This window comes from Equus przewalskii, chromosome 3 (assembly GCF_037783145.1).
Source record: "Equus przewalskii isolate Varuska chromosome 3, EquPr2, whole genome shotgun sequence".
NCBI classification, from domain to species: Eukaryota; Metazoa; Chordata; class Mammalia; order Perissodactyla; family Equidae; genus Equus; species Equus przewalskii.
The window spans coordinates 98300484-98325270 of NC_091833.1; the positions used below are offsets into that span (position 1 = coordinate 98300484).

Sequence of the window (24787 nt, forward strand, 5' to 3'; positions counted from 1 at the left end):
TCTCTCCAGCCCCCAGACTGATGCACCACACCTCAGCAGGGAGCTGGGAAGTCAAGTCATGCTGTTACCGAACCTGAAGTAAGTTCGCTCACCCGTTGCGCAGCAAGCCAATCTCTGACACCGGGTGTGGTGGAAGAAAGTAGGAATTTTATTTTTGCACGGTGCTGAGCAAGGAGAGAGGGCAGCTAATGCTCAAATCTCAAACTCCCCGGAAAGCTAAAAGGAAGGGTTTTTATTTGGGGCTTTAGGTAGGGGAGGGGGAGCATATGGCCTTGCTGGTCAGAGCTTTCCCACCAGCCTGTCTTTGGCCTTGAGACTACTTGCAGACAGGAGGGAGCTCATGATCTTGCTGGTCAGCAGCTTTCCCACCAGCCCGTATCTCTTTGCGGCAGGAGATAGTCCAGGTGCTTGTCCTTGACGGTGTCTGTCTCCATGGAGGATAGTGGATTCTAGAGCAAGGAAGCCAGAGAGTAAGCAGGGAATGGGTGTTTTGCTTTTAACCCCATATATGCTGGGTTTAATGTGGGGAAACTGATATCAGGGTCGATATCAATGCATCTTCCCTTTCCACTGGTCAGCTGTCCCAACCCACAGCAGATGGGTGACCCCAAGGGTATTGCAACCTCTGCGCCAGGAGGCACTAGGTATGTGGATCAAGGGTGGCGAGAGGCTGACCCCAGCCCACTCACCCACTGCATGAGCTGTGGTGCTGCCAGCCTGCGGTGGGGATAGTCGCCACTGCTGGGCCTTGCCCCAAGATGCCACTGGGTGTGACCCACAACCCTCCTCACACCTGTGCTCAGATCCCTGCCATAGCAGAGGGCAGCAGCAGTTTGGGGGGTAGACATGGGGGAAGAGCAGGTAGGACCGAGGGTGCAAGGGTTTGGAAGCACGTGGCTAGGAACCCTTCCCAGGGAGGCAGGGGGAAGAGAGATTGCACTTAAACTGAGATGTCAAGCCCCTGGTGCATGCTCCATTGTCCCATCGGACTTTACTCACAAAACACAAATATAGTATACGAATTTCAAGACAGCAGCTGCACAGCCCTAAACCCCAAGTGTAGTTCTGAGTGTGGGGCCCTGTGCAACTGCCCTGGTTGCAAACCCATGGAGCCAGTCCTAGGACTACGACATTGCCCAAGAGGATGAGAAAATCGAAGAGGACCAAGCGGGAAGACTAGGGAGCCTCAACATGAGAGAGGTAGGTAGGAAAGAAACGAGGCTGAAAACAAGGCAGAGACGAACATGCAGAAGGGAGAGAGACGTAGGCCCCGAAGCCAAGAAAAGGGGAGGATCATCTACAGCGGAGGCTTCTCCGGGGAGGTCTACAGATATGTTTACTTGTCCCACAAGCATTTTAAAAACTTGAGCCAATATCGGAACATTGGAAACATTCTCATAAAAGCCAAGCTTTTCTTTAAAAAAATAAATATATTTAACAAGGCTGTGTCTACATTCCTCCATGGCCAAAATCAAACCAGAGATGAGCAGCAGCTGCGCCCCTAGCAGGGGCTCGTGCCCACCCTTTGACAGGCTTCCTGTGACTCACTCGGCATCTGCATGTGCGGCTACGCGGGTCCCAGCTTCACCCAAGCAGATCACTGTGGGCACATGAGTTCAGAAACTCGGGTCCACACTGCGTGTCCAATGCTGCAGAAAGGTCAAGTAAGAGGGGTCTAAAAATAGGTCATTGGATTCGGCAAGAAGGAAACCATTGGTAACATCTTAATAAGAACAGTCTGAATGGAGCAATGGGATGGAAGCCAGATGGCAGTGGGTTGTGAAGTGAATGGGAGGTGATGAAGTTGAGACAACAAGGGTAGAGACTAATTTTTCAAGCATTTTTTTTTTTTTATCATAAAGGAGGATGATGGAAAAGTGGTTTGAACCCACCCAGCTCTCCCTATCCCTCGCTCATCCTCCTTCCCACACACTCTCTCTAACTAAATAAAGAAGTCAACCAGCATGACATGAATCAAGATCTCTGCTGGAAATTTTACACTTTAGAAAAAATTCAGTTCAAGACCAGAAGTGGAAATTAACTGGGATTTTACTGTTCTTGTGAACATGTCATACTCAAAGGTACCGATCATGAGTATTTATCGCTGCCAGTATTGGTGGTTAGAAAAAATAAAAGTAGGCTGTTTGAGACTAATTCAGAGGTTCCATTTTTCTTAAGTGACTTGAAAATGTTACATCCTATGACAACATGGTTTTTCATGTCAAGTTTCAGGAAAAACCTGTTTTGTTTATATTGTAGAACAATGCAGAGTTACACATTTAGGCACTACTTTAAGAATCTGGAAAACTATTTGACAGCTCTGTTTTTTTAAAATAATAAGTAAACTACTCAAATCCTAAGCCCTAAGCTGTTGTATAGAATATACAACATTCCCCCTTTCAATTGTCGAATAAACTGATCTTAAAATAAATGATGACATCTGTTTCCACCTACGGCACCGTTGTTTGGATGTTTTACAGGCTTGTTTGTTCTTACCGAATGTAATTTAGAAGGCTGATATTTTATTGTGAACACAGTTAAGTTTAGATTTAGCAGGCTCTGCATTTTGTGAAAGGTCTAAGTTGGTCAAGTTTACCCTATCCCCAAAGAAGAATTTACCAGAACTGTGAGGGCTGAATGCCTCTTGCTAGGTGCTACTGGAGATTCTCTGATTTGTTAACAGATTTCTGAGAGGTGATTTAGGTCAAGTTGTGAAATCCTTGCAAAGTAATCAGATTTTCACCTTGGCTTCTGCCAGTCTGTCAAAGCACAGGAAGCCTGTTCGTTCCCGCTTCCTCTGTGGCCTGCTCTCACCAACTGTTTACAGAGTGCGGTCTGTGGAGTTCACCAGGGTCTCGTGAGATATGCAGCTTTCAACACTTAATGGTGAGTGTTGGTGTGATTTTGGTGAGTGGATGTCAAGTACATGAGACAAGCTATGCTTATACGAAAAAAAGGAGAGGGGAGAAGTGTATAGTTCTTTTATGTTTGTTTTTAATAAAGTTATAAAAGGCAACTAGCCTTAATTTAGTAAATTGCTAGACATCCTTAGGAAAAACCCCTGAGCATAACTTTAAGCACCATTAATCTACAACTTTAAGCACCATTCTTTGACGCTAATAAGTACCTTTGGCTTCCACAGTAAGTTATACTGTCTACATATAGTCTAAACTTGGAAGTCAGTGAACTAGCTTTGTATACGTAATCCCAATAATTGGCCCATCCTAGACATGGATGACGGTGGTGTGGGGAGCTTGTGGGTGAGTTGCTGAGGGTGTGGGGTGGGAAGCGCTTTGTGGTAGGCAGAGGAAATGGGCCAAGAAGATGGTAAAATAGGCCATTCTCGCCATGTTACTTCCTCATTATTCAGCCCCTCTTTAGCCTTTAGAAATCTAGTTCGGTCACCACTACATCATTGAAACTGATATCTGCAAACCCCATGGATTTTCCTTCAACCTTTATTCTTTTTAACACCTTGTAGGAGATGTCAGTCTTTGCAAGTCTCATTTTTCATGAAGTCTTCTCGGGACTTCTGTGACACAGACCTGTCTTGGTCCTCCTGCCACTTACTTTCCTGCTACTTCTGTACCTCCTTTCTAACTGACCTGTCTCTCACTTCCAACACTTCATCCTCCCACCCACCCACTCACATGTACCCTTGTGGGTCTGGCTTCTCTCGTCTTGCCTTTAGTGATCTCATCTAGTGTCTTGTTTTTGGTCCTCTCTTCTATGCAGATGACTACCAAATCATGTTATGTAAACTCAACCTCTTTGCCAAGTTGTAGAACAGTGTCAATGAGCAGTGTAGTGGAAAGAGCTAGGAAAATGGAATTGAAATCAAATGAGATCACAGGTAAAAACTCAAAGTGCTATACAGATGCCAGTTATTTTCTGCCTTCCACAGCTTCCAAGTGGCTTTAACTCTGTCTTCCTGACTTCTCCTAATGCCCCCACTTTTCTTTGAATTAAATAGGGAGAAAATTGTGATGTCATCTTCGATTTTTCCTCTCTCATTCATCTCTTATAACCAAGCTCCGTAGCTTCTAAATACTAGCTTTCTGCCAGTTTTTGCACCCTTCCCTTTTTTCCAACTCATCCCACTCACCACTAAGCAGAACACTCTTCTTATGGCCAGCTCCAATCAGAGCACTTGACTCGAGACCTCAGGGGATATCCTTTGTTTACTAAAACCAGTGAAGACTTTTCTACCCAGTATTTGAGTTCTACAACATTCACCTTTTATGCCTCTGTGGCTTTTCTTCTTGCCACTCTCTGATTAGATCATTATGCCCCAGCCAAACTGGATGATTTTCTACCCTCCAAAAACCCCTCCAAATTCTTCCACCTCTGGACTTTTGCTCCTGGCAGTCTCTTCAAATGAAATGCCTCTCTGTCTTCACCCTCTAGCCTGATTTCAAGACAATATTGATGTGGATCCAGGCAGGAGAATAGAAACCACTCTAGGTGTTTCAAACACAGGGTATTTGACATAGGGAATTGGCTTCAAAGATGCTGGAAGTGTTAAAAGAGCCAAAGGGAGGAGGAAGGGGGCTGAAGGAGCAAAAAAGAAGCCACAGCTAAGCACCCTTAGTCTGAAGCCCCTAAATTCATGCCTGCTGCTGTGCTGCCTGTCAGTTCTGGATGTGCCAAAGGGGTGTTGCCTGGACCAGGCTGGAACTGCTGAAAAGGTGCTGCCTCTACCTGGGCTGCTGCAGTCCCCACCCCTCCTACCACTCCAGCAACTGCCAGCAACCACCTCACTCTCAGAACCAGAATAGGACTGTTCTCTTTCTTCTGCCTTTGGATTTCCCTCTGGGCTCAGCTGGCAAGGGATTCTGGGAAGTGTAGTTTTCAGACCCCTGCCTCTATAAAGCAGGACACAGAAGGGCAGGCAGGGCTGTGAGACAACGGGGAAATAACCGGACAAAGGCCCAATTGAAATACCATGTATTTCCTGAAGTATTTCTTGACTCCTTACTCTTTCCCACCTCCAACACCCCTAACTCAAAGAAACTTCTCCCTCTCCTGAATTTTGTTTGTTTCTTTGACTCAATCTCAATTTAAAGTGTAATTGTTGAGAAGCCACCCTGTGCCAGGCTCCATGCGAGGTGCTAAAAATACAAGTACAAGTGAGACAGACTTGGCTTCTGTTCCCCTGGAGCTTCATGGAGTTGAAAGTCTAGTTGAGACATACAAGGAAACACGCAATTACAGTGTAGTTCAGAAGCACTGAAATGGGGGAAGTGCAAGTGTTGGAGCCCACAAGAATGGTGTTTAAGCCAAACTGGGAAGGTCAGGAAGCGCTTCCACAAGAAATCAAAGTCTGAAGCCAAAGAGGTAGGGGTCAGAGGAAAATGTTCTTGATAGAAAGAAAATCATGCACAGAGGCCCAGCAGTGAGAGAGAGGGCACTTTACACAGAAACACCAGAGCAGAGTAGCCAGCACCTAGGTTTTGAAGCGGAGAATGAGGAAGAGAATGGGGAGAGGCAGGGCTAGAGGAGGCAGTAGGTGTCACATCACACAGGGCCTGGCAAGCCACATGAAGAGTCTGGATTTTATCCTAAAGACAACGGGAAACCACTGAAGGTTTACAGTAGAGATGTGACATATCTGGTGTTCATTTTAGGGAGTATGTGTGGAAATACCATACCTGCCGAAGTTCCATTATCCATGGTGGTTTTTATAGCACAAGCTTCCTTTATCAACTGCCCCATTTGCCTTAAGATGCTTTAAAGAAGTTTCATCTCTAAAAAGCTCCTCTTTGCTTGAGATTAAAATCTCGCCGTCTCTGCTGCCCACTATATGATTCCATTCTGGAAAAGGCAAAAATATAGGGACAGAAACCAAATCAGTGGCTGCTGGGGCTGCGAGTAGCTAGAAGGGTTAACTACAAAGGGGCACAAGGGAATTTTGGGGGGTGATGGAAATACGGTTTCATGATTGCCCTTCTCTGTTGTGTCTTCTACCCCGGCATTTGCGAAGCCTGATTATTTATGTCAATTTAAATCTATCTGTTGCAGGACAATGTAAAGTCTTTCCTTGCTTGTTTCTGTGTGCATCTGCAGCTACAATTTAAGCTCCTCGAGGACAGTGGGCAGGGCTTACTTGCGTCTTGATTATTTTTCCTGTAGATAAATTTTGAGGGGCGAATGTTTCAATCCACAGGAGCGAATTCCATTTGGATGGCCTCTTCTAGCCTTTGATTGACTTTCCTCTGGCTCATCTGGTGCCCATCCCAGCTCTTTCCCTTTTCCAGTTAATTCATTTGTTCAAATCTCACTATCTGTTACTGTGCAGATAAGAAAGGTTCTAACCAGACAGCATGCAAAACTGGATATTAAACAAGAAGATAAAATGTTTAATTATTTCAAATGTGGAAAGTAAAAAGAGGACCAGAGTTTCTACCATTTTGCCTTGGAAATAAAGGAAATTGCAGACTTTGGGAGTATCATAAGGATTTCTTTTCTCCCCAATTGGACAAGCAGCAGCCTGGAGCCTGGCAGGCGCTGACTGCCTGTATTTGCAGTGCTAGAAGCCTGTGATTCTAAAAGATACTGGGTTTCTAGAAAAAACAGAAGTATACCTGTGATGGATTAGGGAAGGGTTTCCCACCCAGAGTGAGCCTTAGGATAAAAAGACTGTTTTGCTGTAGTCATTTGCCAAAAATCTGATTTCCTTGAGTTGCGTGGAAAGACTAATTACGGTTTCAAGAATCCAGTTTTATTTTTGTCTTATTTCCTGGAAAAATCACACATGTGGAGTTCTTGATTTTAACTGTTAGGTGTTTAACATCACCCATAGCTTGCCCAGCATGTGAAATATTTGTTGAAATTACTTTCATTCCAACCCAAAGCCAAGAGAATAATATGATCAGGCATTTTATTTTGGCAAAGTAGCCTGAAATTGGTATATATCATGAACCTGACAGATATGTGAGCCTTATTGTTTTCAGCCAATAGCATCTGTAAACCTTTAACACGGGGATCAGCAAACTGCTGCTGTGGGCCAGATCTGGCCGCCACTTGTTTTTATAAATAAAGTTTTATTGAAAAACCACCACTTCCACTTGTTAACATATTGTCTGTAGCCTGCTTTCCACACAACAGCAGAGTTCTTGCAGCAGAGACCACGAGGCACAAAAAGCCAAAAAATTCACTATCTGATCCTTTGCAAAAGAAGTTCGACCACCCTTGCTCTAAGAGATAACATTTTCCAGAATCGGTTTCAGAATCCCCATCATTCTTGTGCTCAGGCCTTACTTTTGAGACTAAGAATGGAAAGATAGCATCTGTATTGTGATAATCTCTCTCATTAGTATAGATACTTTATTTTGAATGAAGAATAGGAGAAAAGTTAATAAAGTTTTTTTTTTCCTAGAAAATATCTTAGGCAAAGTTTCCAGTTGAACCTCTTTGTGATAGATAAAATTCATGGCCATGTGTCTACGTGTCTTCACACATCCTCAATAGTAAACAACTTAAAACAGCATCTCAGGAAAAGCAATCATTCTCAAATTTTTGATGGGTTACCAACATTTTGGGGCACCAGCAGAGAACTGAGGATCCTCTCTTTGGGGCTAAACACATGTAAATGCACATACACTCACCCTTTGAGTATAGTTTCAAGAGTTCCTGGAGACCCGAAGCCTGCCTGAACAGTCTAGGTAAATTCCTCCTCTCCTGAAGGATGCATCTCTACAGGTGGAACTCCAGGCATAAGCCAGTTGGAGGAGGGGCCGGGAAGGTATCAGAGCAGTCCTAGCATCCATGAAAAATCTCACGTCATAGGCAGTCACTTTGTCTTAGAAAACTGAAGTCTTAAAGGGTTTTTAGGCTGCAGGTGCTAGAGTTTGGCTCCTGATTCTATGTGATCTCAGGTACAGACGAAGACTTTTGTGAGCCTCTGAGGTGCAGACGCTGCAATCTGGAGATAAGAGATCCCCAGAAGAGAAGACAGCTGCGGAGGTCAGAGGTGAAAAGTGTCCTAGAAATGCGTGTATACTGCACAGCTCTGAGAGTTCCCTGAGGGCCCCCACCTCATTGCAAGCACCTCTCTCTTATCTCTTCCAGTTTTGTCCACCTATTAGTGTGTAGTGGATGTCAGTTTTGCAGAAACATCTACTCTACAGAAGTAGGATGTCACATACACTTAAAGTAACTGAAAGATAACCCAGCCAGTTTTAAGATGGGAGCTGGGAACCCTCCAGTGAAGTCTGCACTGACAAACTGACCCACAGAGCCCAGGAATCCTGGCCAAACATGGGTGTTCATCATTTGCATATAAGCGTTGTTTATTCATAGACGGAACAGACCAAGTGATTTGCAAGTACCTGTCAAGTTGAGTGAACAGTTTGTAATCTTCCCTCCAAACTCAGATGTGAGACTGAGGGCTCCTCTGGTAGGGTCAACTTCTTACAGAAACCTCTTTTGTGGACCACGGCCTGTGTAAGTCGAGGAGCCATAACCAGATGGAATGGCCCAAATTGCTGACGCCTTGTGCCTCTAGTCCAGCTCCTGGATGGTTCCCGTGCTGTTGTGTGGATGTGGAAGGGTGAAGAAGGAACTGCCAAAAGATAAGCTCTAACCACCCCGAGAGCCCTGTCACACCAGAGAACTCTGGGCTGGCCCCGTGTCAGCTCACATTGCTTGCTAGGAGAATTCCAGGAGTGCAAAATTCCACCTAGTGGGTGGTCAGCCACCCTGTGTCCACAGGCATCCTCAGATGCTGCCTGGACCCCACATGGCAACGGATTTTAGTCTTGATGAAGTGAAAATACACAGACGCAAAATCTTACCTGCTTCTACTAAACTTTCACCTTGAATGGCTGGTGAGTCATCGTTTCTCTGCTAAATCATTATTGTTTCTACAGGTGTGGGATCAGTTTATCCTTTTTTCTGTTTGAGAGGGAAACAATTGGAGAGTTCCCCATCTGCATGTAGCAGCTACCTCTACCCTCTGTCCCGCGTCGTCCCGCTCTCTGTAAGATTACAGATGTGTTAGGGGAGAGGGACCTGACTAGGAACTAAAGAAAGGGGGTGTTCATTTTAGCTCTGCCGGTTGCTAAGTAAGTGGCCTCCGGCAAACCCATTAGCCTCCTTGGTCTGGTTTCTGCAGCCATGAACAGATTGCTTCGGAGGAGATGATTCCTAAATTCTCTTCTAGCTCTAAAAATGTGATTTCGTGATTGCTTTGGAATATCTCGGGACATTCAAAGAATCTCTGACTCCCAAAGCGGGAAGAGAGTCCCAGGAGGGACATGACCTGTGTAGTATTTAAACAAGTGAATTGCAATAAGGCTTTTCCCATTAAGGTATTCGCGCAGGCAAGCATTTTATAATAAACTTCCCATGAGCTCATTTAAAGCTCCATTAAAAAGCAAACATATTTTTCAAAGTGAGCTCCTTCTAACTACCTGTTATTTGAGCTTCATGTTTCCTTCCAGTCTTGAGTGCTGGGCACCTGTGGATGCCCAGGCAAAGTTTGTAGCTCTCCAGAAAGATAATTGATTGATAAAGGGCGTAGATATAATGACTAAGGGGTATAAATTAAGTGGATTTGTCCTCATCTCCCTTCCTAAGTTCTCCCCTTTCTAGCATTTACTCAGTACCTACTAATTGTTAAACACTGTCCTAAAGGGTAACGCTAAATATTCCAGGCACCATTCTAAGTCCCTTACATTTGTTAACATATCAAATTCTCCCTACAATCCTCTATGGTAGGTACTTATATTATCCCTGTTTACCAACGAGGAAACTGAAGCACAGAGAGGTTAAGTAACTTGTTCAAGGTCACACAACTAACAAGTGGGAAAAGCAGTATTTGAAGATGGTCGGGCTCCAGAGTCCACACTCTTAACTGCTTTACCATACTGCATTATACTTGGGCCTGCATGGATTCAGGAAGCAACGTTTTATAATCAAAGTTTTTAAAATGTGATTTTGTCAAGTGTTTTACCATCCAAGCAAAGGCTAATCTAAAGATGATTTGGGATGACAAAATGGTTTCCATTTGACAATCTTTCGGCACAAAACCAAGAGCTATAAGATTATATGGAACAGCCAAAGATATTTCAGTACTTTCTTTTCATCTCTGCTCTCATAATGAATTTCTGAAAAAACTGCCAGAAGAGTCTACTCTAGGCCAAGCTAGAGTTTATAAGTCGGGTTGCCTCCATTTAAGGCAGGTGAGGCTACAGTCTAGAGGTGGGAATTAATTGCCCCAGTTGATGTACATTGTCTACTTGGGAGCAGTAGAGGAAACTGAGGCTCACAGGCCTGGATAATTCTCCTGGGCACCACACACCTAACGAGAGCCAGAGCTGGGGCCTTCTGACTTGCAGCAGTGGGCAATCTCCAGCCTACCCTTTAAACCCACAAGCGTCGAATCACCTGCTAAACTAGACCTGGGAGGAACCATTTCAAAGTTCTTTCTTTTAAGAATCTTCAGATATGGATTTGTTGGGTGGCTTCTGTGCATCTCAAAGCCCAGTGAAATGATCCGATCCTCAAAAACATTTGCTTGGATTTACAGCCCGGAGAGGTAGGTGCCAGCCTAATGTTTTTGACCCAAATGATGGATTTGGTGACTAAGTTGAGAGACCATTTGAATAGTAATACATTTATTTATTTTTGTTTGTTTGTTTTTGAGGAAGATTGGCCCTGAGCTAACATCTGTGCCAATCCTTCTCTATTTTGTATGTGGGATGCTGCCACAGCATGGCTTGATGAGCGGCGTGTGTGTCCGAGCCCAGGATCCAAACCTGCAAACCCCAGGCCACCGATGCAGAGCATGCTAACTTAACCACTAGGCCACCAGACTGGCCCCAGAATAGTAATACATTTAAAGCTGAGTATTTTAATCAAGTGAAAGTGAAAATAAAGTGTTTTCCATCTTCATATTTATGATTGATAGAAACAGAATTTGTGATGAGGAGGGAAAGAATGGGTATAGAACAGCAGTCTGCAATGGTTCACCTGAGTTATCGTGGGAAGGTCAAGTTATCCTGGTTAAAGTTAAAAATTAGTTGCCTTTCCTCATGATACGATTGAATAAGCACATGAACAATTTAGAAAAGGGGTTGTGAAACCTCCTAAGGAAAGAAAAATTATGTAACCAGTTTGGAGGAGAGACTTGGGTCGCCCCACATCTCAGCAGGGGGTTGAACTGCATGACTGGGAGGTTCATTCCTATTTCATAACTATTATTACTTCGCTGGCAGGGTTTATCTTTTATTGCTAATAACACTTCCCTCTGCACTTTCTCTGCTCCGTCCTCTCAATCTACGTCACCGCCCACGCCCAGAACCATTATAAACATCTACTAGACACCAGGGAGCTAATCTTTATTAAGTGAAAACAGCAGTCTCTTTTCTGCCTACCAACGGAGTTATAAACCTTGAAATGTCACTATGCCAAGCTTTACTGGATTTTGTTGTTAGGGTGGTTGAATAGCTAGCTGAACCGAGTCTAGCAAAATACAGACAGACACTAGCTATAACAATGACTCTCAAAGTGAGCATTTTAAAAGGTATATTATAGAAGGGAAATTAGAAGTATTTATGATGGTGACAGCACCACTACCTTAATAAGGATAGTCTCTTTGTTTAGTTTAAAACATGGTTAGTAGTAACACCATTCATTATTTTCTCCTTAAATAATATTCTCCTACTATAAGCAGACAGTAAGGGCACTAATATATATAAACTTTAAACTGTATAAAATATCCTGCTTTTCATGATAATTGTCATCATTGACTATGTATTAAGTTGATGGGCGAAAAATGCCCTAATGCTAGATTGAAGTGATGGGCAGGCAGAATGTGAAGTTTTACCTGCAGCGGGGATGAAATTTTCCTAAAACTTTATAACAAAAATATGGAGCCAGCCCTGACAACCAAGTGATTCAAGTTTGCTGCTCTCACCACTTCGGCGGCCCAGGTTCATTTCCCAGTTGCAGAAGCACACCACCCGTCTGTCAGTTGCCATGCCGTGGCAGGGCTCACACAGAAGAACTAGAAGGACTTATGACTAGGGTATACAACTGTGCACTGGGGCTTTGGGGAGGGAAAAAAAAAAGAGAGAGAGAAAGATTAGCAACAGATGTTAGTTCAGGGTGAATCTTTCCCTGCAAGAAAAAAAAAGGTCTTCAGATAACATTTTTGTTAAAAAATGCAAGCAGTCTGTCTTCTATATTCTCCCAGAGGCAGGGTAGGTGGGCTTGGGTCCCCATTCCACATATTAACAAGGAGGCTTTGGCTAAAGTGATGCAATCCCTCTGCAACTTAGTCCTCGTTTATAAAGTGGCCATTACAGAAGAAACTGATTCGGAGAGCTGATGAAGATGAAGTGGGATGTTTGTATCATCCTTCTCACACATTCAATGCAGATCAGCTGCTACTGGATTCTGTGACTGATGGTTAATGTTAACTGAGGGCTTAACTTGTGCGAGGAGACCTTGTCACCAAGTGCTTTATTCACCTCATCGTAATGATCCAACAACCCTATGAATCAGATACTGTTATCCCCGTTTTACAGATGAGAAAAATTAGGCACAGAGATTTTCAGCAATTTGTCCATTGTCACACAACTGGTAAGTGATGGGGCTAGATTAAGACCCCAAAAAGCCTGGCTCCAAACCCATTTTATGTACCCAGGGTAACTACACAAGTTATCTCTCAAGTCATTGTACTTAACTCACGGCAGGTTGGTGATACAGAAAGTCGTCAGCAAAAATTCAAAGCAATAGGTGTTTCCAACCAAAATGCATCCACTAGGGCCTGGAGTTCTTTTGCACATACAGAAAGTGTCATTGGAAAAATAACTAAAATGACTGATAACGAGGCATTACCTTATCTATCTGATTACTCCTGAAAGAAAAGTAAAAGAATTCCAAGTGTTTGGATGTGAAGAGGCAAATAAGAAAATATCAACAAAAATAGCTGACCAACATATGAAGAAAATGTTCATCTTGATTAGTAACTGCGGCAATAGCAACATCCAGTGTGTGTGACGGTTTGGAGGAGCAGCGAAGACACAGATTCAAACAGCCTTCTGCAGGGCAGCTTGGCAATGTCTCTCAAAAGCCTCGCAGGGCCATGCCCTCTCCCGAGCAATTCCACTCCTAGGACTTTATGCCATACAAAGGAATGCATAAACATGTTCATTTAAACATTATTTATAATAAAAAATTGGAAACAACCTAATGAGGAATTTATTATGCATATGACTATGTGAATTTATGCTAAGGAAATGGCTATGGATGTGTGCAAAGATTTGTCAACACAGATGTTCATGATAGTAAATAGTAAATAACAGAAAAAGAAAGAAAGAAAATGACTTCAGCTGTTAAAAGAAAAGACTAAATAAATTATAGTGCACCTACATAATTTGGAACTAATGTTGTAGTAATCCATAAATAAGCATATGAAAAGACTCAAAAAACATACACTAAGAGGTTAGCAATCATAAAGTCAGACTTGTGGTCTAAAAGTGAATTTTGCCTTATTTTCTTTGTGTTTCCAGACTGTCTGCATTAAGCATGCATTACTTTTGTACGAGTGAAAAATAAGAATATTATAATAAATAGAAAGAACTATTTATTTTAGTGTGAAAAAAATTTCAGGTCTGTAGTAATCAAGATTCTAAACTGCAAGTGACAGAAAGCTCAGCTCAAACTGTCTTAACTAGAAGGAAGTTATTGCTTTACATGCTTCAGGCATGGCTGGATCCAGGCCTCAGGGATTGTTGTTAGGATTTGGTTCGTCTCTCACCATCTCTTTATCTTTTGTCTTTCTTTTTTCTCTATTGCTTCCTTTCCAGGAAAGTTCTCTCTATTATGTGATGGCAAACCATCCATGAAGATATTTGTATCCTCCTCTCTCAGCAAACCCTCCAACTGCCTTTTCAATGAGAGTTATAAGTCCTGAATCTTATTTTCACTGGTCACCTTGGGATAGTTTACCCATCCTTGATCCAATCAAATAGCCCCATGAATGGAACGCCCTGTTGGTTATGCCTGGCTCACATGTCCACTGCTGGAGCCAGGAGGTGAGGTCAGCTAGGATGGTATTGAGTGAGAGTGGGGAGCAGTGGTTCCCTAAGAGGCAATAAAGTTCCTTGTGAATAAAAGAAGAGTGGAGGATCCTGGTGAGGTAAAAGCCACAACAACAAAGACACGAAAACACATTCATCACAAGGTTTCGGCGTTTCTTTAGATGCTGGCTAGGTGTGGCTAGGAATAGCATTAGCAGCCTTGAATCATTTAGGTCTCTTGTGGTTGCAAGTGACAGAGAGTTCATAGACCTGGCTTAAACAACAAAGAGAATTTATTGGCTTAGTAACTGAAAAGTCCAGAGGTAGGGCTGGCTTCAGGTAAGTCTGAGCCATACAAGGATCTGGCTCTCACAATCTCTCCAAATTCACACAAAGGCCCCTGGCAACTCTGGGCTCTCCCCAGGGTGGGAGATTACTCCGGCAGTTCCCTGCCTCGCATCCTCATACCACACCAGGTGTGACCAGGGACAGAGAACCCCTTTTATTATTTTCCACACAAGTCCTGTGATTGTCACCTCTCTCACAGGCCCGAACTGGAAGAGTCTGAGAAGCATTGGTATTCATTCTTCCTTGAATGTTTGGTAGAATTGACCAATGAAGCCGGCTGGACCTGGACTTTTCTTTGTTGGGAGGTTTTTGATTACCGATTCAATCTCCTTACTGGTCATAGGTCTCTTCAGATTTTCTATTTCTTCATGATTCGGTGTTGGTAGTTGAATGTTTCTCAGAAATTTTCCATTTCCTCTAGGTGGTCCAATTTGTTGGCATATAATTTTTCCTAGTAGTCTCTTATGATCCTTTGCATTTCTGTGGTATTAGTTGTAATGTCTCCTTTCTCATTTCTAATTTTATTTATTTGAGACCTCTCTCTTTTTTTTTTTGATGAGTCTAGCTACAAGTTTGTCACTTTATCTTTTCAGAAAACCAGCTCTCATTTTCATTGATCTTTTCTATTGTCGTTAGCCTCTATTTCATTTACAATGTCCACTCTGATCTTTGTTACTTCCTTCCTTCTACTAACTTTGGGTTTAGTTTGTTCCTTTTTCTCTAGTTCCTTGAGATGTAAAGTTAAATTGTTTATTTGAGCTCTTTCTTTTTTCTTAATGCTTATCACTATGAATCATTGACCCACATTGGATTATGAGCTCATCCTTGACCAATCTATGTGGCCTGAGGAATGGCATATCTTAATTGACTTGTGCCAATTAGAGTCCATTTCTGGAGTTGGGGGTGGGGTCCATCCCATCAACGCCACCAGGGAGAATGGAAGGGGGGTGTGTGTCCAAGGAAAATGAAGGTGGGGGAGGGAAGAATTCATGCTGGAGGGATAACCAGTGAATGTCAATCACAACTCTGTAGGAGTCAGACATTTTGAAATTCTTAACTAGTTGTTCCTTTCTGAATAGGAAATATGTATTAAAACTACATCCTGCTTGTGGCTTAGTTGCAGAATATTGCTAACTTACCTGGCTAAATGAAGAAGCATATATTTATCACAGGTCTTCAACCACATCTCTGTTTTAAACCTTTCAAATGTGCCTGCTGTTATCAAGAGGGGTAGAGACAATCCCAGCATCCTGTAAACTGTGTGACCAGCCATGGGCAGCCTCTCTTCTCTTCGGGTTGTAATAACCTGAAAACAGTTTTGTTTTTTTTTAACACATATTTTCATGAAGCTTTGTTTAGGGAAACATATGGGGCTTTGAAATGTCAGCACACTGGGAGGGAAACAGGAAGTTTAAAGGGTTTTGTGCTCCTGTCTCTTTTATTGACAGAGGGGGTTCAAAGTCGTGCAGGGTTAGCGAGAACAACAAACAAAATGATCCATGTCTGCTTTGGATGACATCTGTCCACTAGGACGGTCACTAGCTTTTGGTTTTGAAAGGTTTTCGGTAGATGGCACAGGCTAGGAAGGAGATGTTTTCCTTCCATCTCCAGAAGGAAGTTTCATGAATTCTTGCAGAGCCAACCTCTTGTGTGATAAATAAATGTGCCTCTGCCAGAGAGAGCAACGAGAAAAACTCAGCAACTGACAGCTTAAGAGGGAAAAAAAAAATCACCAAGGCTAATGTCATTGCAAATGAGGGACAGCTTTGAAGGTTACATGATTAAAAATGCTCTGCACAGACAACAGCAGGGCTTGGCATCCGATGTGACTAACTGATCTGTTTTCCCGTGTGGCAATTGCTGCAGAAAAATCCCCCATCTTGTCTCACATGAGTCAACAGAATTCTGCAAAAGTGTCAGAAAATGGCCTGAAAACATTTCTTCCCCCAGGGCCCATCTTCCAGGGATGATGGAAGTGGGGAGACGAGAGTCACGGGGGGAAGTGGTCGGCCTGGTCACCAGAGGTCTGCCACACATAAAGAATGGGTACCCAGCAGGCTTGTGCGTGATGGCAGATGGGACAGAGACTTCCAGTACAACCACAGTGAGCCCTGCCATGGCTTCCTGGCTGCCCACCACGCTCACGGAACATCAACCACTGATCAAGGACCTACATTTCCAGGCAGTAAAGGAAGACTTCCTGTTTCTAACCTCTGACTCTTGCCGCAACTATTTTGTCCGTTGGATTTTCTAGGTCCCAGGCCTAGGTCCCATGAGTTTCCAGGAGCCCATAAATGTGACTGAGTCCCCAACGAAAACAATGATCAGCCCTACTATAGACCAGGAGCATTGCAAAACCTGAATTAACAAATGCTTACATAAATGCCCACAAAGCATAGAATTATCACAATTCCACGAACTATTGAATTGATTATTCATAAAAAGTTCATTACATTTGAAAACTATTTTAACGTTAGGTTTGATTTCCCTTCAAAAGAACTCCCAATTTTGCGTGATGACTGCTGGAAGCTGGAGCCAGTCGTAAACCAAATGCGCCCCTCATTGCCAAAGGATCGCAAAAGCAAAATTATAGCAGTCCTTTAAAAATGTTTCAGCCAGGGGACTGGCCCGGTGGCGCAGCGGTTAAGTTTGCATGTTCTGCTTCGGCGGCCCAGGGTTCCCCGGTTCTGATCCCGGGTGAGAACACGGCGCCGCTTATCAAACCATGCTGTGGCAGGCGTCTCACATATAAAGTAGAAGAAGATGGGCACAGATGTGAGCTCAGAGCTAGTCCTCCTCAGCAAAAAGAGGAGGATTGGCAGCAGATGTTAGCTCAGGGCTAATCTTCCTCAAAAGAAAAAGTTTCAGCCAAAATTATGTTTAATGTGGAAGGTGGGTGCATTTAAATATATTTGCTAGGATGTAAGAGGGAATCTTCAAAAGAAACGGTAGCTAGAACTCAAAGGTCTGTCAACCAGTCCAGAACCTGCTGAGTGTTGATCAACACAGGTGTAAGTCCCAGGGTCCTTCCTTCTATGCATCACATTGGGACCCACACACCCCTCCAACAAATGTGGTGCAGGGGCCAGGGCACGTGGCAACCTGAGGAGAGTGACTCTTGTTCACTCGGTAGCCGGTCATCACATATTTACATGCCTGCTATGTTCCAGGTAATGTTCTGGGCTCTGAGAATGCAGTCATCAAACATATTAATCCCTGCGCCGAGGGAACTTTCAGTCTAGTGGGATCAGACTATCACCAAATAGGTTAGATGTGTGGTGGGTTAGGTAGTTGTAAATGCCAAGGAGAAAAGTCAAGCAGAGAATGTGGCAATTTGCAGTTTTAGACATAGTAGCAAGAGACGGCCTCACTGAGAAGGGGTTATTTGAGCAAAGAACTGAAACTGGTGAGGAAGAAATTCAGGCAAATATTTGAGGGAAAAGCATTCCAGGCTGAGGAAGGGCAAATGCAGATACCCAGAGGCATGACATGTTTGGATCGTTCCAGGAAGAGCAAGAGGCCAGTGCAGTTATAAAGGAGTAATCAAGACTGGGACAAGTATTTGATAAGGTCAGCGAGGCTTCTGGGAGCCAGACAGGGTAGGGCCTCATGAGCCATCCTAAGGAGTTTGGACTTTATTCTAAGAGAGATGCGAAGCCATTAGAGGCAACAGTGTGACACGATCTGATTTACGTATTAACAAGATGACCATGGCTGCAGTGCTGGGCACACAAGGAAAGTGACAAGAGCAGAAGCAGGGGGATCACAGTTTTTGCTATTGCTCTGGCCATGTCTGTGGCTATCCTGGTCATCTAGGTGAGAGACGCTGGCAGCGTGGACCAGTGTGTGTGTTGGAAGTGATGAGAAGTGCTAAGATGCTGGATCCATTTGGACTTCGAACTCTCACTTTTCTTCTGTGTGGACATTTCCCTCCTCTTCCCACCATTCCCCACTCTGTTCAGGGGAAACTCAAGCAAAACAGAGTGGGAATGGGTGCTCCAGGACCCCAGGAACACCAGCGCACCTTCCAGTCATTCCCAGCAGCAGAGACACGACCCTTGCCACCTTGGTCTTCATGCACCATCTCTGGTACCCAGAACCTCCGCGGGCCGCTGTCCTGGGAGAGGAAACAGACAACTAAGTTTAGGGCAAGCTGGTCACAAACACTAGAGAAAAAAGTCTGGCTACTCTTTTGTTTTAGAAACAGTTAGTCTCTGGGGATTTCTTTTGTCCTTGCTTCCAGCAGCTGCCCTGGGAGGTCGCAACTTGCCTTTGTTGGGTGTTGGTCTCCGTGGCATCCAGTTCTTTGGGGATGCCACGGCCATTGTTTCCAGAAGCTCAGATGATTTTTCTACGTATGTGCTAACCCGTGGGCTTTACCTTGAGCGTGACATCAGGAAGGACGCCCTTTTACTTGATTGCCTCGCATGCTCTGCTTCCCCCAGGGCCAGGGGCTCGGTTGCCAGTCACAGGCTGGTCTGGGGTCCCGTAGCTTTCAGGCAGCTGTGAAGTTTTGGTAAGAGGACAGGTATTGGAGCAGGGGTTCAACATAAGTTTTAAAGGGATAAAAGTGGTGCATGCCTGTTTAAAAATATTCACGCAACAAGAAACTTTTAAAAAGTGAAAAGTGAAAATTCCTACTCTCTAGAAACCATTGGCAAGAGCTTGCTTTCCATCCTTTCAGAGTTTAGGTGTGATTGGAAATGTGGATTCTTGGGTCCCCTCCAACAGGAGCGGAGCTTTGTATTAATACGCGTTTTAACAAGTTCACCAGGTGATTCTCAAGGACTCTAAAGTTTGAGAGGCCTATTGTCCCTTGACCTTTCTATTAACACAAAACATAAGTGTATGCATATAGTTTCACACACACAGACTAATCACATACCCACAGGGATTCTTGCAGCACTAACTGAATGTAGCTGGCTCTCAACAATGTATCACTGATAACCTTCCCGGTCTGTATACGTACGCAGCAACACCTCATAGTTTGGAACAGCCGCTTCCTCTTCCGTGGCAGTCATGGACATAGAGTATTTATCTGGCCTCCTGTTAGGCATTTGTGTTGTCTTTGGTTATTTGGAGCTGGTTTTGGATCCCTCCTTGGCCACTCTGTAGCTGTGTACCCTTGGTCAAGTGTTTAATTATTTTATGACTCACTTTTTTCCTTCATCTGTAAAACAAGGTTACTAATCGTCTCCCCTAAGGTGGTTATGAGGATCGGAAGCGCTTACCTGAAGGACAGAGCGTACATCATGCCCAACATAGAATCGGTGATGAAATAGTGACGGACTGTCAGTCATTTGCTGACCCGCCTCACACTCTGGGGTCTAAAAATGTGGTGTTCTAAGACAGGCTTCCAGTGCTCCAGCTGGGAGAGCGCAGGGCTGTGGCTTGAAGTCAAGGGGCTGCTATTTGAATAACATTCCTCAGCCTAGACATAGACCAACGTAGTTTCTACTCTGGGCCACTGTACTTATTGCCACGACACAGAAAACACGTTCCAATCTGCTTCGGAGGCCATTTCTCTAAGCTGTGTGGACTTTTTTCTTTTCAACTTTTTATTTTGCTATAATTTCAGTCATTCAGAAGTTGTGAGAATAATACAAAGATTCTGCACTTGTATCCTCCAAATATTAATATTTACCACATTTGTTTTACACATACACAGACATAGACACACACACACATAAACACATTCACATTTTTGTCCTGAACCTTTTGAGAGTCAATTTCATGGAGGTGACCAACTCTTCCCAGTTTGCCTAGGACTTTTTTGACTCTCACACTGAAAGTCCTGCATCCGGGAGCCCCTTCAGTCCCAGGCAAACCGGGGTAATTGGTCACCCTAGTTGCAGCCATGCTGCCCATTTACCTGTAAATACTTCAGTGTGTATGTACGAAAAACAAGGACATCACCACTGTACAATTATCAAAATCTAGAAGTTAACTTTCATACAAAATACTCTTCAATCTACAGACATTTTTCTGATTCTGATGCTCTTTCCAATAATGTCCTTTGCAAAAAGAAAATCCCAGATCATGAATTGCGTTCATGTATCGTGTTTCTTTTCTATTCTTTAATCTGAACCAGTTTCTCAGTCTTTGTCTTTTGTGACATTGACATTTGTGAAGAGAATAGGCCAAAATATTATGTAGAATGTCCCTCGGTGTGGGGTTGTTTGATGTTTTCACACGATTGGATTCCGGTTATTTATCTTAGGCAGGAATCCCAAAGAAGTGAAGCACCCGGTGTTGATTTATCCCACCACCAGGTATATTAACTTTGATCACTTGACTGAGGGGGCTTCTGCTAGGCTTCCCCCCTGTAAAGTTACTATTTTCCCCCTTTGCAATTAATAAGTATGCTGTGGGGAGCTATTTGGAGACTATGTGAATATCTTGTTTCTCATTAGATCTCCCACTTGTTTTCGTATCCATTGATGACTCTCCCCTGAATCAATTATTTTTACGATGGGTTGCCCAATGATTGGACTTTATTTTTGAAAGTGTTTAACAATGGAGAATCTTCATTAGAAGTGCACAGGTGGAGACAGACAAGTTAGAGATAATTACAGTACAAAGTAGCAATTGCTCTGTAAGAAAGGAAAGCAGGGTCAAATGTAGCCCAACCCTGTTTTTGTAAATAAAGTTTTATTGGAACACAGCCATGCCATTCTGCTTACCTATTGTCTATGACTGCTTTTGCGCTACAATGGCAGAATTCAGAAGTTGCAACAGAGGCTCTGCAGGCCCCGGGGGGTGCAGCAAGTCACATGCGTTCCTGCCCTGGAAACTAGTATTGTGTAGGGCTTCTCCGTTTGGGTTGCCACACACACTCAGAGGTATCACGCCGTGTCTTACTTAAAAGAGATTAACTCTGATTTGTTTTGTTTTTAAGTATGACTATAAATTATCAAGAAGAAGGAAAATTATACTAAGTCATAGTAGTTAAATACAATTACCATAATTAGCCTGACCAAAGTCTTTACATAGCAAAGTATTGCCAAATTCTGTAAGGATGTCCTCTTTACTTCTAGCAAATATTTGCTACAACAAAACTCCAAGGATCAAAGGAGTTTGAACTCTCAAAGCATATAACATGAAGACAGACTCTGTTCTGGCACTAGATTTGCTAAAGATAAGTAATAAGGTTATTACTGGGAGGTTAAAAAGTGCCAATTAGTCATCTACATGTGAAATTACTTTTCTTTCCAGAATGTATCTTGTTCACTAAAGCTCCAGGCAGGATGAGGCTAAATTGAATGTGTTGCTCAGAAGGCTATGTTTTGTCATAGGAAGAGGAAGTTCTGGAAAATCAATTAAGAACTCAAAGTAACTTAATCTTGTTGATTGTTCCCTTTTACGGGGAACACCCATGTAGTGCTGGAATGACGACTCCAGAGAAAGATCAGATTTTCAGGGCGAGCATATATGATTAAAGTAAAGTAGAGAATTAAATGTCTTTCTGGTGAATTTTGGCCACAAGAAAATTGATCTAGATTTTTGTAAAGTCAAAGCAACAATTTCTTATTGGTGAAAACCATCCGTAGGAGATTCTTGCTTGATATAGTGTCAGGATGATGAGGAGAAGAGAATTTTGGTGAGTGATAGAGGTTTTACTAAAAATTATTACTTTAGGCTCTAGGGAAGCATGTGACTTTAAAGCAGATAAAGCAGCCAAAAAACTAGACAGAATGTTGAAGATCTGGAAGAAGAGAAGAAGGAACCCAAATGTTTACAGAATGGCTGAAGATGGAAAAGGAAAAGTAGATGGATCGGTGTAAAACTAAGGCACAGAAACTTCTGCCTGAGACTCTCACTGAGGGTGGATAATAGAGATTAAGCACAGGCAGCAAAGAGCAGCTGAGCCCTGAAATGGACATCTAGGAAGGGAAGAGGGCAGATCCGGGACTTTCCTTTTTCTAGTCACCTCTGGTCTCAGCACAGGGCAAAGGTATACTTTGCTTTAAACAAAGTATTATGGACTGCGTGTTCGTGTCCCTCCAAATTCATATGTTGAAACTTTAACCCCCAGTGGAATGGTATTAGGCAGTGGGACCTTTGGGAGATACTTAGGGTTAGACGAGGTCATGAGGGTGGGGCCCTCATGAAGGGGTTAGTGCCTTTATACAAAGAGGAGGAGACAGGGATCTCTCTCTCTCTTTCTCTCTCTTTCTGCTGCCTGTGGACGCAAGGAGAAGACAGTCATCTGCAAACCAGGAAGAGGGACCTCACCAGACACTAAATCGGCCAGCGATTTAATCTTGGACTTCCCAGCCTCTGAAACTGTGAGAAACCAATGTTTGTTGTCTAAGCCACCCAATCTATGGTGTTTTTGTTACAGCAGGTCGAACTAAGACACAAAGCACACATTCTTATCCAGAAGAGTTAGGGGGAAAGGATATAAGGAAAAATTGAATATTCTAGTTTCCTAAAAGTTCTTGAATTATTTGCATTTCTTTAGAATTTCCTGGACATTTTCACATACATTGTTTTACTGTCATGGTGCATTCTGAAACAGGCATTATCAGCCCCTTTTTACAGATAGCAAAACCAAGGACCAGAAAAGTAAAGTGACTTAGCCAAAGTTAGCCAATCCTCAGACTCAGGCCTCTTGATTTAAGATCAGTGCATTTTCACAGGGCACTACAGGGACTCTCTGATTTGTCAATGTATGACAATATGTTGTACAAGTGTGTGGCAGGAAATAGCGTTCATTCTAGATGGTGCAAATGGAGAGACTCTAACAAAGGGGCTGCTTCCGAGGTGTGGGCAGGGCGCAGAGAACAAACAGAGAGGCGGTGTGTCCACCTCCTGCAGTAGTGGAGGGCGGTTACTACTCCTAAGAGCTGAAGGAGGGAAAGGGGGATACAGCGTGTCCCAGCTCCCGGCGTGTCGGGAGCCAAGAATGTGAATGGGGCTGCCAGCCGGAGCTGACATGGGAACAGGGGCAGTTGGTGCCAGCCAACGGACACCAGAGCGGGAGGAAGCAGAGAAGAAGCACGACAGCCTCCCTGTCGCCTGGCCTCAGTTCTCCAGCCAATCCCTGCCACTGGCCATCAAGGGAGTCGGCCAGAATGAGGCTGTCCACGTGGGTGGCCTCTCTGAGCAGAGGGCAGGGCAGTGGCGTCTGAATCCAGGAGGGGACAGGAAGGAGGTGGGCAATGAAAAGGGAATAGCCAGCGCTCTGACCTCACAAAGTTGGAATATCCTAAAAAACACCTAACACCAAAATAAAGTTGAACACAACTGATATGGGCTCAGGCCCCAAATCCCTTATCTGAAGCCCTTTGGGCCAGATATGTCTGGAATTCATAATGCTTTGTATTCTAGAAGTATAATAACATGCATAAACTATATATTATATAATGCCCCCAGCAGGGTCTGGGACAACACCTGTAGCAAAACACATTCATATGTCTGCAGCAAAACGTATGAATATTTACTCTAAGTGAGATAAATGAATATAAATAACTTCTCATTAGTTCAGGTCAATTTTTGCTACCAAATGAATTTTGGAATTGTGGATAAGGAGTTATTGACCAGTAGTTCAATTTTCAGAAGGCACCCTAAGATTTTGTGGCATTTTATTGTCATTATTATAAATGTTGGTTGTCCTCGTACAGTCTTTCTTTTACTCTCTAGTTAATTATATCTATTTTTTCTGGATTCTAGAAAAATGAAAATTTACCTTATATAATTTTTTTTAATTATTAATTAAAAAGTAGAAGAGGGTGGCGCTTCATTTTGCAAACGAGTCTCCGTCCTGGAAGTGATTCACAGCAGATTCCACTTTAAATAGCAAGCATCCTGGTAGTCACAGTTTGGCTTTGTTGACAAGAAGCAGAGCTGCATGCTCCTTTTCCCAGGTGGCCTTGAATGCTGTGTCAAGGCAAGGCCCCCTGGAAGGGAAGAGAACACCTCCCGGTCTCTGTCCCCTTGGACGGTTGGCGCTCTCTGGAGAGCCCAGGTCCGCAGAGTGAGGAGTCGTTTCCTGGAATTCAGTGGGGATGTTCAGCGGTGATTTTGCTGGCAGGCATTCTTAGTCTCTAAACCTCTGAAAACCACAGTTCTCAGAACGACTTAACAGGAAGCCTCACCCACGAACAGAGGAAGCTGAGGAAGGAAGGAAAGATGGCAGTGCTGGGGGAGGGTCAGTATATTAAACAATGAGCAAAGTCACACTCCTTGGGACTGCTTCTACGTGGTCAGAGGAAGCACCCTCATCTGCACCTTCCTCACTGCCCCCCAGCGCTCTCCTAGGTATCCTGCACTCTGCTGGCTGGATCATTCCCCATTTCCCAGGCCCACTCAGAAATGTCCTGCCTCAGGCCATTTGCACTAGGGTTCCCTCTCTCTGGACCACTTCCTTCCCCTCCTCCTCATGCTCTCCAATGCCACTGCCCAAC

At 43.7% G+C, this 24787-nt stretch overlaps 1 long non-coding RNA gene across 1 annotated transcript; it reads right to left on the reverse strand.

Moving 5' to 3' along the window:
* Positions 1-17261: 17261 nt before the first annotated feature.
* Positions 17262-24458, reverse strand: LOC139082332 (uncharacterized). The gene is made up of 3 exons (XR_011538232.1): positions 24070-24458; positions 18759-18881; positions 17262-18495 (listed from the first exon to the last, which is right to left on the reverse strand). It is a non-coding gene; the product is annotated as an uncharacterized lncRNA (long non-coding RNA).
* Between the last annotated feature and the right edge of the window lie 329 nt (positions 24459-24787).